This window comes from Porites lutea, chromosome 2 (genome assembly GCF_958299795.1).
Source record: "Porites lutea chromosome 2, jaPorLute2.1, whole genome shotgun sequence".
NCBI lineage: Eukaryota > Metazoa > Cnidaria > Anthozoa > Scleractinia > Poritidae > Porites > Porites lutea.
This window is the reverse complement of record NC_133202.1, coordinates 53,605,099-53,620,254: the sequence shown is the minus strand read 5'-3', so window position 1 is coordinate 53,620,254 and position 15,156 is coordinate 53,605,099. Positions and strand designations below refer to the sequence as shown.

At 37.4% G+C, this 15,156-nt stretch overlaps 1 pseudogene; it reads left to right on the top strand.

Moving 5' to 3' along the window:
- The first annotated feature begins 10,198 nt into the window (after window positions 1-10,198).
- LOC140926419 (uncharacterized) lies at window positions 10,199-10,765 on the top strand (annotated as a pseudogene).
- Window positions 10,766-15,156: the final 4,391 nt, after the last annotated feature.

Sequence of the window (15,156 nt, the reverse complement as noted above, 5' to 3'; positions counted from 1 at the left end):
TCATTGGACAGTAGCCAATATTGCTCACTACAGGCATCTCAGGATAGAGAATGGTGTTAAATCCTGCCCAACTTGGAATTGATTGCTTTTCAAAAACATCTGCAACGACAGCTTCTCCAAATTTCTTGGGACAGAGCCGAAGAAGAGTCCAGATGACATCAGCTTTTCGAGCGGTGCCTGTTTCATTGTTCAAATCATCATACCACTTCATGTCAACAGAGCCAATGTGATCAGTTACAGCTGGACGTCTTCCTCGAACTGGACACTGTTCGATGTCGTACACCGTACCCGTTGCCTGTAATGAATGTCGCTTTAGTCTCTGTTCTACTGGGTTGGGAGGTGAATCTGGACCAAAGGTTCTGTTCTGATAAATAACCATGGTGGTTGCATGCGTAGTATTCTTCCCGTCGATAGTCTCCTCATTTAAATCATTATTGTCGGCGGCAATCTGTACAAACGAACCAGCCTTTATTACAGTTGGTATGACTGTACCGAACTCTTCAGCCTTGGCAAGAACGTCCTCTGCAATACTTGTATTCACTGCACGCATCTCATCGTAGGAAACGCAATGTCCCATTCTGTCTAGCAGTTCGATAAGCCGCCTAGATGTTGTCAGATGATGAACACATAAAGCTAAGCTGGTGTGCTTAGGAAGCTTAACACGTCCCTTGGAATTACAATGGATGATATCTTGTGCGATACTGAGGATTTGTCGTTCGTCTTCAATTGCGGTAGACTGGTTCAACGCATTAGAGGGTCTAGCCCGCTTATCTGAGACCACGAGCTGCTTGATTAGTAAATACAGAGAGTCCGGGATGAGTTGTCTGGCGGTCTCCATGCTGACATCTTGAGTATTTAGTGGTTTGGTGTTAATACCTGTACAATTCTTTATCTCTTGTTTGATTAAGCTTGCCACATGACGTATTTCACTTGACTGTGGTATTTCATTGCCGTTGTTGACGCTTACGTTTCCATTTTCGGGGCTCTGAAATACAGCCCATGCGTTTAGAACATCTTGAATGTTAACGGTACTTGCATAGACAAGTTCAGATTTACTGCGGTCGGCTGGCTGATGGAAGACAATCGAAGTGGAAAAATGCTTTTGCAAGCGTATTTTTAGATTTTGAGTGGTGTAACTTTCCGGACTATCAGCGCCTTTTTGTGTGAGAATTTCCTGAAATTTGCTTAATAGAGACATCATATCGTATGCTCTGCCTTGTTCGATACCAGCAGCTAGATCAATTACAAGGTCTTGAAAAGCCCTTTCGTGAGGTGAATCTAGGGCTTCTCCTTTGGGCAGGCTAAGCGTGGTTTTCTTACTGACATAAGTAGTGAAACAGTTCTTATGGTACTTTGCCTCTGCTGCGATGAGGTCTCCGTTCACACCATTTAAAATGTGTAACATAGAGCTATCTCCTTTTCTTTCAGCCGCTATTTGGATGCTTTCAAAGGCCTCGAATGTGCATAGATTGATAAGATCTTTACTCTTTTTATGAGTCTTAGTTTTACAAATGAAACACCTCGACCAATCAACTGGGGCCATTGCTGTTTCCCACAAAAGTAACGATGACACTTGCAAAAATGAGCTAACACACTACAGAATACCCGCAATTTCTAACCACAAAGTCTATTATTAAAGTATACTAAAGCATAATATATAGTAGATGCCTTAAACAGATCGGCTCCTGCTTTTAGCTACAACTCAATAATGCAAAAAGGCCCGAAAAAATGTAGAATCAAGTCATGTAGCCATAAATTACAATAAATAACAGTCTTATTTACGGAACAAGACTTCCTGGGACAATAACAGCTATTGTTGATTTAACAGCCATTTTCTAGTACTCAAAGGTACTGAAATATAATTTTTGGCCTGTCTGAGGTCACGTGCTTGGTCACGTGACCTTGCGTTGCAATGTTTGAGCATGATTGGGATATAATTTGTTAAGAAGTAACGATATTAGAGGTTTCTATTGATAAACAATTGCAGATAACGCCGTAAACAGAAGCTACCGGAATGAGCCTCGTTTTCATGTTGACCCGGAAATGGGAGAAAAATTGTCAATCTTTTATTGTTTCAGTTTCAATAAGCTAGAATTTGTCTTAAAGTGTGTAATGCACCAACAGTAAGTATAAAATATCAGAATATTTATGAATAATAAACACATTTATGGTAATGAAGACGTTAAAATAGGCTAGTAAAAGCTCTAAAACACCATTTTTGACGCTGCAGCTGTCACGTGTTCGGTCACGTGACCTCAATTTGAGCAATCTGAACATGATTAAGATTCGTGCTACAAAGGTGTAACGATATTTGTAGATTCAGGCCAAAATAAACGTTTAATTTACGCATTATCAGTGGTCTTGTATCTTAGCCTCGTTTCCATGAATTTAAAGGGGTGGCCTATTAAAATAGCCGCTTAACTTGTGATCTATACCACAAATCAACTCTACTAACTAGCTGACATTGATCAGCAGGTCTTGTTTTATCAAAATCCGCTATCAAACCTTTTCTGACCCGATCATTGTACGAAACCCTTCTTTTAGGGTCCTGGCTTCCGGACTATACATGTTGAACCTGCAACTGAATGCCCCTGCACTACTTGCTGCATCCTAGAGGGGCCCAACAGAGATAAGGCAATGGGTTCTTTCGTTAGCGGATAAAATCTTTCCAGCCTAGTCAACTAAAGAAGGACTACAATGCCCTGCAATGTTTTGATTCTTTGTAGTTTAGGCTAAGCTAGGTCACTACTGCAATTAGTGACTTAGATGATCATGCACTGTATGGTCCACTTAAACTGTGACCGGTTTTGTTTATTATTATTGCCTTATCAATTAAAATATGCAAGATGGAAACAATCCATTTGTGAATTCTAATTTAAAAATGAGGATTTCCCATTATAACCTAAAGATATACAGCAATGAACAATAAAATACCATTTTATTATTAAGATATAAAGTTTCAACTTGTACATTATTTCCCAGTTAACAATCACTCCTGCTAGAAAAAAAAGGGTGACATGTTATTAGTAAAACACTAATCCGCCATTATTATTCAGAAGCTGTGAGCAAAATTAATAGTCGAGAAGAATTATGTATTTCCCACACACTGACACCATTGGACTTTAAAAGACCATGTAGTCCTATAGATTTTTTAGTTCCAACAATTATTGTTGACATTGTTTGCTGGGTAGCAATCATTTTAATGGCAACAAAGTTGCTCTAGCCCTGTCTTCCAGTGGTGAGTGAGAAAATTGCATCATGTTTTATATACAGTAGGGTTATTTGCAATACATGGTATATTATTCATCTGGGCCCAGTTGTTCGAAGGCCGGTTAGCGCTTAACCCGGAGTTAAATTTAACCCTGGTTTCTTTTTCTTGTGTTCAAAAGCATTTTCTCGGATAATTTTCTCTCTTATTTTTAGAGCTTCCAATCATCAACTTGTGGACAAAAAGAATTAAAACTGAATTGCTTTTTAAGCTTTCAAATCTTAATTCAAATCTTGCACTAACCCTGGGTTATCTTAACCCAGCTTTGAACAACTCGGCCCTGCATAATGGAATCCTGTGAACTCCATCTCATCCTCCAACCTTTCAGGCTCCTGGAAATGAGGTCGTATGCACTTAACTGCACAGGAATCAAGGACGGTAATGTAACTCCTGTGTCCCTGCCTAGAGAGCCCCAGTATCACCTTACCAATTGCCTGTAGGCAATGTGCCTGCTTTTTTTATGATCTGATTCTTCATATGCTGAGGCACCATGTTACTGCTTGTATTGCCATGAAGCTCGTAACACCCAGTAATTCAGACAAACTGCCTGGAATCCTGGGTGTTTCACTATGCTCCTCTAGGAGGCTCCTCCATATTTTTAACTTCAACTGCCTCCAAATATTTACGTTTTACAACAGCCACCTCTTGGAAGCAGATATTTTCCCCCCATCACATAGTAGTTATTTTCTTTAATCATAACTATTGAACGTCGGTTAATGGAGGGCAACAGAACAAGTGTTGAATATTGACCTTTTCATTCTGCACCCAGAAAATTATCAAACTGCCATAAGTCAAGACAGAGAATATTATTTCAATTTTGAGCTTATTCATTCTTTAACGTTTATGGCTTCATCATACTATCTCCTGCCCATAACCACAAAATAGTTTCAAATATGTATACGTTTTCAATACTGGGTGTATTATAATAGAAGTTCCTGCAGTTATATCTCATCAAATGCAATATTATTGTAGTTACCCTTACCAAACCATATGTATTTTGAAACTGATTTTAAAGTATTTAAAATGTATTTTCAGTATTTGAACACTATTTTCCTGTATTTTAATACTATTTGACAAAAAAATTTAAATTTTCGCCCCTGTTTGAAATATATCTTGAGTGTAGTTAAATTGTATTTCATGTAAAGAAAACCTCTCTCATCAATTTACAATGTATTTTGTTTAATAAATATGATTAAAATAGAGTATTTAAAATGTATTTTGGGCATAGAACCACTAACACCGTTACAAACAGAGTTCAAATAGACTATTTGAAATATGTTTTAAGGGCTTTTATGCTGACTGTAATTAAGATACTTTTAAATAGGGTACTTTAACTCTGTTTTGAGTTGTATCTAAAATGTATTTTGAGACGCATCCACTCACAAAGTTACAAACATAGTTCAAATAGACTATTTGAAATATGTTTTAAGAGCCTAAATGCTGACCGTATTTTAAATCCTTTTAAATAGGGTACTTTAACACTGTTTTGAGTTGTATCTAAAATGTATTTTGTGACGCATCCACTGACAAAGTTACAAACAGAGTTCAAATAGACTATTTGAAATATGTTTTAAAACCTTAAGAACTGACCGCATTTAAAATACTTTTAAATAGGGTACTTAAACACTGTTTTGAGGTCTATTTGAATTGTATTTTGGGCACACAGCACTCTGACTATAAAAACAGATTATCCATAAACTATTTGAAGTCTGCTTAAAGTCATCAAATGCTTACCTTATTGTAAATACTTTAAAGTAGTGTACTGATAACTTATTATTACTAGGGTGCAATACTGTAATGTCTTTTGGGAGACTTATACTCAGACTATAAATAAAAGTAACAATTGCACAAAGTTAATTTTTAAGCCTTCATGGTGTCACGAACTCATAAATGACTCAAAACAAGCTGTCACATATTGTGGACCGGATTCTCCTCCCAACAAAGTTCGAAGCTGAGCGAAAAATTAAATCTAAATTAAATAAAAAAAGAGAAGAAAATTAGGAATAGGTTTTAACTTTGACTGACAACACGTAACTGTGACAGTGTTCCGATAAAAGATCTATCCGTTCCTCACTGTTCATTACCCGCAAGCTCTCTGCGAAAATCTCCGCGTAGATTTTAGCCGTGATTCAATTAATGCAGTTACGGAACTTTCCATAAGTGTTTTAAAAGAAACTTCTTAAAATCGCATTTTAATTTCATATAGAAATTTTTTCACAAACAGCCGAAGCCGCGGGCCGAGAACCGGATGCACGCGGTCAACAGAGGTTTATCTAAAATAAGCCCTTGAAATTACATAATAAATAAATTATCCAAGCTAAGATCTCACCTCATATATATTGCATCAAGAAACAAAGCTCAGATATGAATAAACTCCGACATATGGTTATCTTTCTCTCATAGATTATTCCGCACATGCATGGCATATTATTTCTAAGATGTCACGCGCGACTGAAATCACGACTTCGCGCCGCGGTGATGTGACAAATGCACGTGATAAACAAACCGTCCTTTGTCCTTTGCTCATTTCAAATTATTGTACCGGCGGTTGCGCTTGATTTTACTGTTTGTTTCGATCTTACAAAAGTATACATTTTAACTCTGCGGATTGTCTGAACACACGTAGATGTTGCATTTATCACGGATCAAAAATGGGTATGAATCCTCAGCGACTGTTATGTACTTTGAAAGGGTCTGGTTCAGTTTCTCTCCGAAGCACGCGGTCTTGTGCTGTCTTGTGTGTTAATCCAAGAGTCTTCTGTTATGTGAGTATTATACACATTATATGCATAACATGTTACTAAGACGCTTAAGTATACGCCATTTGAGAAACAAATGAAGGGTAGTAAACATTTATATACTCCCGCCTGTACGGCAATTTTAGTTTTTACAGGGTTCCATGCTCACTCAGCCTCGCTGTTCTCAGTCACTTGATGTCACGTCACCGACCTCTTTCATGCTCGTGTAAATTTTATGGTGTTATTCTTATGTTGTTCTTTATCAGCCAATAATTAAACGTTCAGGCGTAGCCTGCAAGCTTCTGATAATAATTGAGTAAAGCCGTGAATATAATAAAAAATGTAAGTTACATGTATGTAGATTATTATTTACCGGTAACGTAACGCAATACTCTTTTGAAGCGGAAGATTGATAGCCTGTGTACCGACCCCCTTCCCCTCCGATTTTTATTGAGGGGAGGGGGTTTGTTCACAGGCTAAAGATTGATTTCAGCATTTCTGAAAAATTCCACAAGAATTTCCCGAGAATTCGTAGGGAATTCAACGTAAAGTAATCGGCTAAGAGATAATTCCGGTGAAATCCTAGCGTAGGACTGTGAGGAGAAATTTCGCAGAAGTAAATCTTGCTTTTTCAGAGTAATTTTCGACGGTTTTGTATTCATTTTATTTCATGAATTTAAATGGTATTTTCATCCTGTTTTTGTACTGTTTTTATGCTCTTTCGACCGATTTTTGTACTGTTTCCAGACAACTCTAAGGCTATTTTCTTACAATTTTATACTGTTTTTGCATTTTTGTATCCTATTTTTGATGTATTTTCACAATATACGCGTGCTATTGCTTTTCTTCCTCTGTGGTATTTTAATACTATTTTCAAAGTATTTTTATTGTATTTGCAAATACGATTATTTTACTAAATTTCGAAACCCATTAAAAAGCTTTTAAAATATATTTTGAAGCATAACATTTTAATAGCGTTTTAAACAGGTTAAAACACCTTTAAAATCAGTCGAAAAATATATTAAAAATATATTTTTGGACCTATTTTAAACCTGTTTTTTTCAAAATACGTTTAAAATTGCCATTAAAAATAGTTTTAAAATAGTATAGCAAATTAAAATATGTTTCTCAAACTGTTTTTATCCTGTTTTTATTCCGATTTATAAGATATTTAAAAACTATTTTAGACCTGTTTTGAGCCTTGCAAAAGCCCTGGAATTTTTTATATATTTTAAACGAATTTAAAAGTACATTAAAAATTCTTTTTTAATAGCGTTTTAAACAGGTTAAAACACCTTTAAAAGCAGTCGAAAAATACATTAAAAATACACTGTTCACCCTATTTAAAACCTATTTCACAAAACAGGTTAAAAACAGTTTTCAAAAATAGCTTAAAAATACATTCAAAACAGTGTTGGATTTGGTAAGGGTAATATAACCATTGTTGTGCTCCAGACAAAAACTTAAGTGAATACGACATGTCCCAACCTCGAAAATCATATACTGGGGAGCAGAAACGTTTTATGCAAGCAGTAAGTTCACATGGGTATGGAGGTGTATCTCATCCCAACTTTAAATTGTCTTAATAATAACATCAGGATACACAGAAGCTAGAATAACAACTTCTGAACCAAATTCATTGACAGAGCAAGACACAGTAAAAGTAAGTGAACGACTTGTAGGAAAACAACTGTACAGCGCCTTTCAGTTATTATGTATAACAATCTGTATAACAACAAAAGAGACAAATTTTAAAGTGCAAGCACTCCACGAGTCGAGCATGAGCGGCTGTCAAGGGGCAAAGATATGGAAATTTATTTGCGTTGCAGTCAACGAATTACGAGAACGTAGTTATTGCTTCCGATATAAATCACTGCTTTTTGTAAAACCAGGATTAAAGCAGAAATTTAAAAAAACTACACTGAGACAACTTGCCCAGATTATCATTTGATTTCCAGTAGTCGTAAGAAGGGGAAGGTACGCTTTCGACTACTTGTACATACGAAAACAATGATCTAAAATTATAAACGCTCAGTATACAAAAAAAAATGCGTGTTTAATTAGTCCTTTTCCTTTTACAATTTGAAGCATTCGTAGCATTGATGAAATCAAGCGATTTACGGATCGCACTGTACACAAGAATTGTTCAAAACCATCTAGGAACTCACCATTCTTCACTATCGAGATCGCAGCGGGCGAGTGGTAGGCTCGATGTTTTCTGGCGACGCACGAACTTCATCAGCTTCGGACGATCTTCCAGGCGGCTCAAAACGCCGGGGTTGAATTTCCGTCAAGGGCTGCCCTATACTTCGCATTCTAAAAGTTTTTCTAGAACCGAATAATCGGACAAAGAGGTAGCGCTATCACTTGAAGAACTACAGTCAGCCATATTCGAGATCATCTGTTGTTCCACACCTGTGACGTCACGTCACGTGATAGGCAAAATCGAAGCGTTAATATGGCGGAAGTTCGAGTAAGTGGCAAATTTAACACTTTGAATCTCGATTTCTGAACCAAATAGATCGCTGAAGATATATTTCTTGATGGTATTCCAATGAGAAAAATATTTGCAAGGTTTTTCTGAAAAATGTTGTCCTACGCGAGAGTTGCCCTTTAACGTCAAGGTTTTAAGTAACATACTACAGTTGACAGGAAACAATGCAACATTTTCTAAAAACCCTTAGTTGTTTTTCGAGTAAACTCAGTAAACTCGCCTCACGTGTTTCCAACCATGAAATAGTTTAAGCTTATAAAAAGGTTACTGAGTAAGATTTTTAATTTACTGAGAACATTTAACGCCATTTAGGGTTCGTGACGTGACGAAATAGAGTTACTTTAGGTCACTTAAGACAAATACCGGAAACCCGCTGGAATTTTGTGACCGGTGAAAAACACGAAAGTATTTTTTGAAAACACGCGAGGATGGCTGTTGGCTTTTCGAGGTGCTCAGCATTGATTTGAATGACATAACCTGTACAGGACATCTTGAAGAATCATTTCACCTAGATGACGATTATTTCTCTCGGCTAGTCCGTCGAGGGAAACGTCAGAGAAGAAAATAGTCCTCGCGTCACGCGACTTCGCCTCTCGCGCGCGCGTACCAGCCCAGTCATTGAAGCAAGACTCGCGAGTTGGATGCAAGTCATTTAAAATATTTTAACTGTTGGGGAAAGTTGATTTGGCTATTCAGTCTTAACCTATCCTAAATCCCATAATAAATGCTGATTATTTGTTCTTTCTCCAGCGTAAGGGAAAAGTCTTCGTTGAAGGTTGGGTACAAGGCTTTTATGATCTGTTGTTGTAAACTCATACCCACCGTTTGTGTAGCCATTTCCTTCTGTGGTTTTCCGTTCAGTTTAACCCCTCGGAAAAGTTAGTTTTGACCATTCAGTGTTTAACCTACTTCATAGCTCTAAATAACAGATCATTATTGGTTAGTCATGACCAACAAATAGTTAATAAAAGATTTTAACCAATTGATTTCAGGTTACATGCACATTTTTACCATTTGCTTAACCATTTGGTTTCGTTATTTTGACTGCCATGAAAAGTTATTTTGACCAGTCGATATTCTAACGGAATTATAACCGTCACAACAACTGCTGATCATTGGTTAATCTAACCAATAACATAAAGGTTACGATTTTAACTAGTTTATTTTAGGTTAAAATTACCTTTTGCAACTGGTTATAACCTTTTAATATAGTTACCATAACTGGTCTGTTTTTACAGTGCTTGTTGTGTTTAGTCACTCTTTGTCCTTAATTTCGCAAGGTTTCATGGAATATAACTGAGGACTAAATCCGCTACTGCTGAAATAAGAGTAGTAAACGAGTTTCCTCGTAGTCGGCATTAGAAGCCATTATTGGTAACGTCACTGAGTATCCAGAAATGGTTCTGAACCGGAATGACATTGTATCCCTTGGCACCGTGCATGCCAAAAAGGAAACCGCTTTAGATGGACATATGAATGTGAGGAAGCCTTCCTGGAAATTAAGCGGAAACTGGCGAATGCCTCCATCCTTGCTTTCCCCCAGATGGGCGTACCGTTCACCCTGGACAATAGCGACCTTTAGCAATGAAGAAGAGAACGAGGACGAGGACTGGTATGACCGATTGGGGCCTTGAACGAGAACGTCGTCCACGGCGGTATTTCGGCGGGAAACAAAAACATTTAGCAAACCGGTTACGGTACGTGGACGAGTCTCTTCCTACAGTGAAAGTCACCAGGGAAAATGTCTTTCAAAGAATTTCGTGACCTCCTTGTACTACTCTACGGCGATGAAATTATTTCCGATGAAGAGTTTTTGCTACTTTACGATAGTTTCATCTCAAAGAATCCAGATTTTCCCCATGAAAACTATCAACGGTTTGATTTGGATTCTATGAACTCCGCGGAGTGCAAAGCGGAGTTTCGTGTCGAGAAACACAATCTCCCTCGCCTTGTTGGAGCCCTCCAACTACTACCGGTGTTTAAATGCGAGCAGAGGAGTATTTGCGAGGACATGGAAGGCCTATGCATGCTCCTTAAACGAGTTGCCTACCCATGCAGACTCAGTGATCTGATTCCGCGATTTGGCCGACCGGTTTCTGTTATGAGCCTGATCTCAAATGATGTCATCGACTATATTTATGACGTTCATGGGCACCGTATAACCCAATGGAATCGAAAGGAAATCGAATATTAGGAAAAGGAGGCCCCCTTGACAACTGTTTCGGTTTAGTAGATGGAACAGTCCGACCCATCTCAAGACTTTGACAAAACTATACACAGGCTGTATACAGACCATGGACGGTTGCCTTGCTGATATACCAACAATGCTGAAACAATAAAAAACACTGAGAAGATTAAAATAAGCGCTTTTTAAAAACTGTGTAGCGTACTCGAAGTTTGTTAAATTGACACATTGACGTTTCATTGATGATTGGGCAATTTTCACTGGTTTTCAACGGTTAATCAAGATTAACACTAGAGGTAAATAAAATGAACGTGAGTTACTGTTTGTTACTTCACTTACGGGTACAAACGTCAAAATCGTGAAAACATGATTAAAACCGTCGGTAACATCCTGTTGTAAATCGTTCATCATCAACAACAACAACAACAACAGCTTTATTCCACATGAAAAAGTTTACATGTAATAAATTAAAGTAAAATGAAAAGGCAAAAGGAACTATTTCACACAAACCACAGTTAGCTTAAGCTAGAAAGAAATAAGAAATACTAGCCGTAGTAATAATTTTACAAAGAGAACAAAATTTGATACCCTGCCTAATTACTTGCTCAGAATAGTTAAACTTACTAAATACGTTACATCTATTTTGAAAAGCCTGGGTGTTATCTCAGCGAATTCGAGCGACTTCACGTTACGGCTATGAACATTCAAGGGGGGAAACTAACTCTGCAACTCGCTTGGCTAGCAAGACTGGAACTCGTTACTGTTCAACGGTACTAGGATCTGCTACAACTGGAGAACAGGACCGCACTCAAACTTGGATTTTCAGCTCGTGGACGTAAAATCATACATGCATGTGCATCCAAAATGTAAATCAATGTAAATCCGCAATGAACTCTATTGAAAAACAGCGATAACAGTGCCCTGTTTATACTAACTGATCAACTTATTGCAACATCACAAAACAAATGGAAAGAAGGCTGAATAAAATCAGCTGAAAACTGAAAACAAATCTGGATAAATTCAGCTTTAAAGTTCATATGTCAAATTAAATGACTGGAAATTAAATGTCGGTCACTAAACAAATCATGAGTGAATTTCGGAAACTTACAAAGATTCAGCAGTAAAGTTGTGCAAAAGATTTCGAGTTTGCTTTGCTCAGGATTCCTTAAAAGGTCAAAATGAAAACTACAAATGGTTGGTATTTGAACAGGAGAAAGGTCCAGTCGTTCAGTGACGAAGCTGAATGATTATTTCTAGAAAATGCAATTTCGAGGGTACATATGATATGCGTAAAGAAATTTCCTAAGGAGAAAAACTTATTCAAAACGACTGAAATCTTATTTTATAATTTTGTAGTCCACGTGCCATGAAATAAACCCACAACGCAATGAAATCCACATTTTTCCCCTAACAAAAAATAAATCATAATTCGTTGCTTTCATGAAAAAAGGAATAGCATGAGCATAACTAGGAGCAAAGTAAATTAATCGATGAGCGCGTTTTTGAAGGATAAGAAGTTTGTTGAGCTATGACAGGATTTAGCTGCATACTGCCCGTACACATATCCCGGTTTATTATATACATACTGAGAAAGGCTCACCAAAAAGTTGCGCAAATGATACGCAAATGAGTTCTAGCCAATAAGAGGAGTGATCTATGGTTTTCACACGTGAAAAAAATGATGCGTCCAATCAGAATCACGAACGATGTTTTTTCACATGTGAGAAAAATGATACGTCCAATCAGAAGCCACAGAGGTGTGTGAGTTTCGCGCCAAAATTCCCGCCTTTTCTTGCAGCTTTCTGAGCGCCGCTTCGCTCACATTCGAGGAGAAAAGTTTTTCTCAAAGAGTTTTTTCTCGTTAAAAAAGTGAAAAACATTTTAGAAATGGAGTGGAATAGTTTCGTTTGTTTCACTGTCGATAAAGAAAATTGTGGAGAGCCGGCGAAACAGCAGCGGAAGGGGAAAAACAGAACAAGGCGTAAGCTTATGTTGTGCTTTCTGTCGGAGCTACTTTGTCTTCCATTTATAAGCTTAAGCTTAGCTTATTTTGGAACCGGCCATTTTACTTAAATTCACTCATTTTCAATAGTACATTCAGAACAAACAGTTAAGATTACTTGTAGTTCTTGGATGACCTCATATCCTTGCCGTCATTTATGTTTTTAAGAAACGTTTCTACTAAAAAGCTGATACTTCGTTTTCATTGTTATTTCACTGTTATTTCGTGGTGTGTAGCGGCAAATTTAAGCATTTTGGAAAGATTTAAAATAAAAAGGCCACCAAAATGATGAATGTCTCAGTATGTATACAATAAACACAATACCACATTAAAGTGCTTCGTACGGTATTTACCAACTCGTTGTTTTTGTATCAGAAATCTCACTCGTTCGCTGCGCTCACTCGTTCGATTTCTGATACGTCAACAACTCCTGTGTAAATACCGTACGCCAGCACTTTCCATGAAGTATTCTCTACAGGATAAATATGGTTGAATTAGCGGCTTGGCGATACACATGCATTATATGACATATCTTGCATCAGGAGAGTTGGGGGGGACAACATGTTCGTCAAGTGAACGTAAATCGTGTCCAATGATTTACAAGACTGAGAAAAATCTACTTAATATGGATAAAACATCGCGAACAGTTTTTATTGGTAAAGGTACTCACTCACGAGATACGCTTCTTAAAAATAGCGCTAAAGTAACTACAGCCTATCCATGGATTAATTGCGCAGAGGTTCGGGTTCAGGTTCGAGTCTCGTTGCGACCAAAATATCTGGCTTTTTTTAAGATTATTCCTGCTATTTCTAGCTGCGTCGCAGACGCTCTAAACCTTCTGTATAGAGCGTCTGCGAATTAGTGCACAATATCGTGTTCGAATCCCGTAGAGTCGCAAGGAAAAATGTCGGCGTTATTGATTGGCTAGTTTCTTACGTAGTTTGTGGTTAGTCCGATTTGAATTAAGTGTTGACAGGCCAAACGTGACTCATAGCTCGTGATAGTGTGAAACGTGACTTCAGTAGAGTAGCTTGAACAATAGATGTTTTTTTTAACTCTCTTTTTGTGTAAATTATACAGTGCATGGAGTATTCTACAATTTGACTGAGCAAATTTTTTTTTGCCGCTTTGAGTCTCACATTTAGCTACATTTAGATGTCGTGAAGCTGGTCTGTCCCATGCATATTGAGTAATTAGTTCCTGTGGTTTATTTTTTGACAAATTTTTTCTGAGAGGATTTGATCACAGATGCATAAATGATTTTCTTTTACCTCTGTTCAAGCTTTGAGCTTTCAGTATTGCGGCTAAACAACCTTAGTTTCTTTGGTTTTCAACGAAATGCCTGGACCTGAATAGCTATATCTGTGTAGTTTTTTTTTTTTTATCGTGAATATCATGATTTCCTGATTTGTTTTGACTCTAGAACTTTCGGCTAGATTGCAGAATACGCAGTAGTGCATCTGCATCGATTGGAAGACGCTGGAAAACCAGCCGGCAAATTTACGAGCAAATTCTGGCCTTGAAGGAATTATCTCAAAGCATTTTTTTGCTCAGAAGACGGCTTTAAAGTTCGAACTGATATTTGATTATTTACTGTGAACGATCCTTGCCAACTCCCTTCTGTGAATTTTGACATGTCACTGCGCCCAACCGTCACGCACACGTAAAAATTAGGCCAATCGTGAGGCACGGGTCTCAACCAAATATTCTGAATAATCAAGGGCACCCAACGAGAAGATAGTTCAAAAACACTTAAACATAGTATTGTTAAACGTATTTTAGTATAAAAATGGTACACATAGGCATATTTTTATCCCCTAAAAATTTTTCATCTGTTCCGATTTCCTAGCTGAAAGTCTAGAGATCCGAAAATTATAGGGATCAAAACTTACCTTTTCGAAAATTTCAGCCAGAAAAAAGGTTCCCAAAAATTCTAGGTGAGCTTTTTAGGGTAAAAATCCGTTAAAAATGGGCAATTATACCAATTTTTAGATGTTCGAAAATCCTAGGAGAGGAAGGCAAGCAAAAGATTTTTCAAAAAATGTTCCGAAAATTCTAGATCTCAAACCGTCTTCCGAACAGATATTTTCCGAAAATTGACGTTGGATTATTTAACGGATGATTGATCAAATATCGGCCATTGTCCGATAGAGAGGTCTTCACTAACAATTCCTCTGGGAAGAAAAGAAACCAACAATGTCCGTAAATACAGCCTTATAGGGCAAACGAGCTGTTCATAAGTCATCCTCATGAAGAAGTAGCGTCGAAAGGGGTATTAAGTAATCAGAAAACGTCATCGTTTTTATACCCACTCGTCGGAAGTGTTTCCATTTCCTCTCTGGAGCTATTCGCCTAAGAAGCATTTGCTGGCGAGGTAAGTTGTTGACGGTATACTTAAAGACTACCACAGAGGGTATTCAGATGCAATAATCATGAACCTTGTATTAAATGACTTATGTTGTTATATTC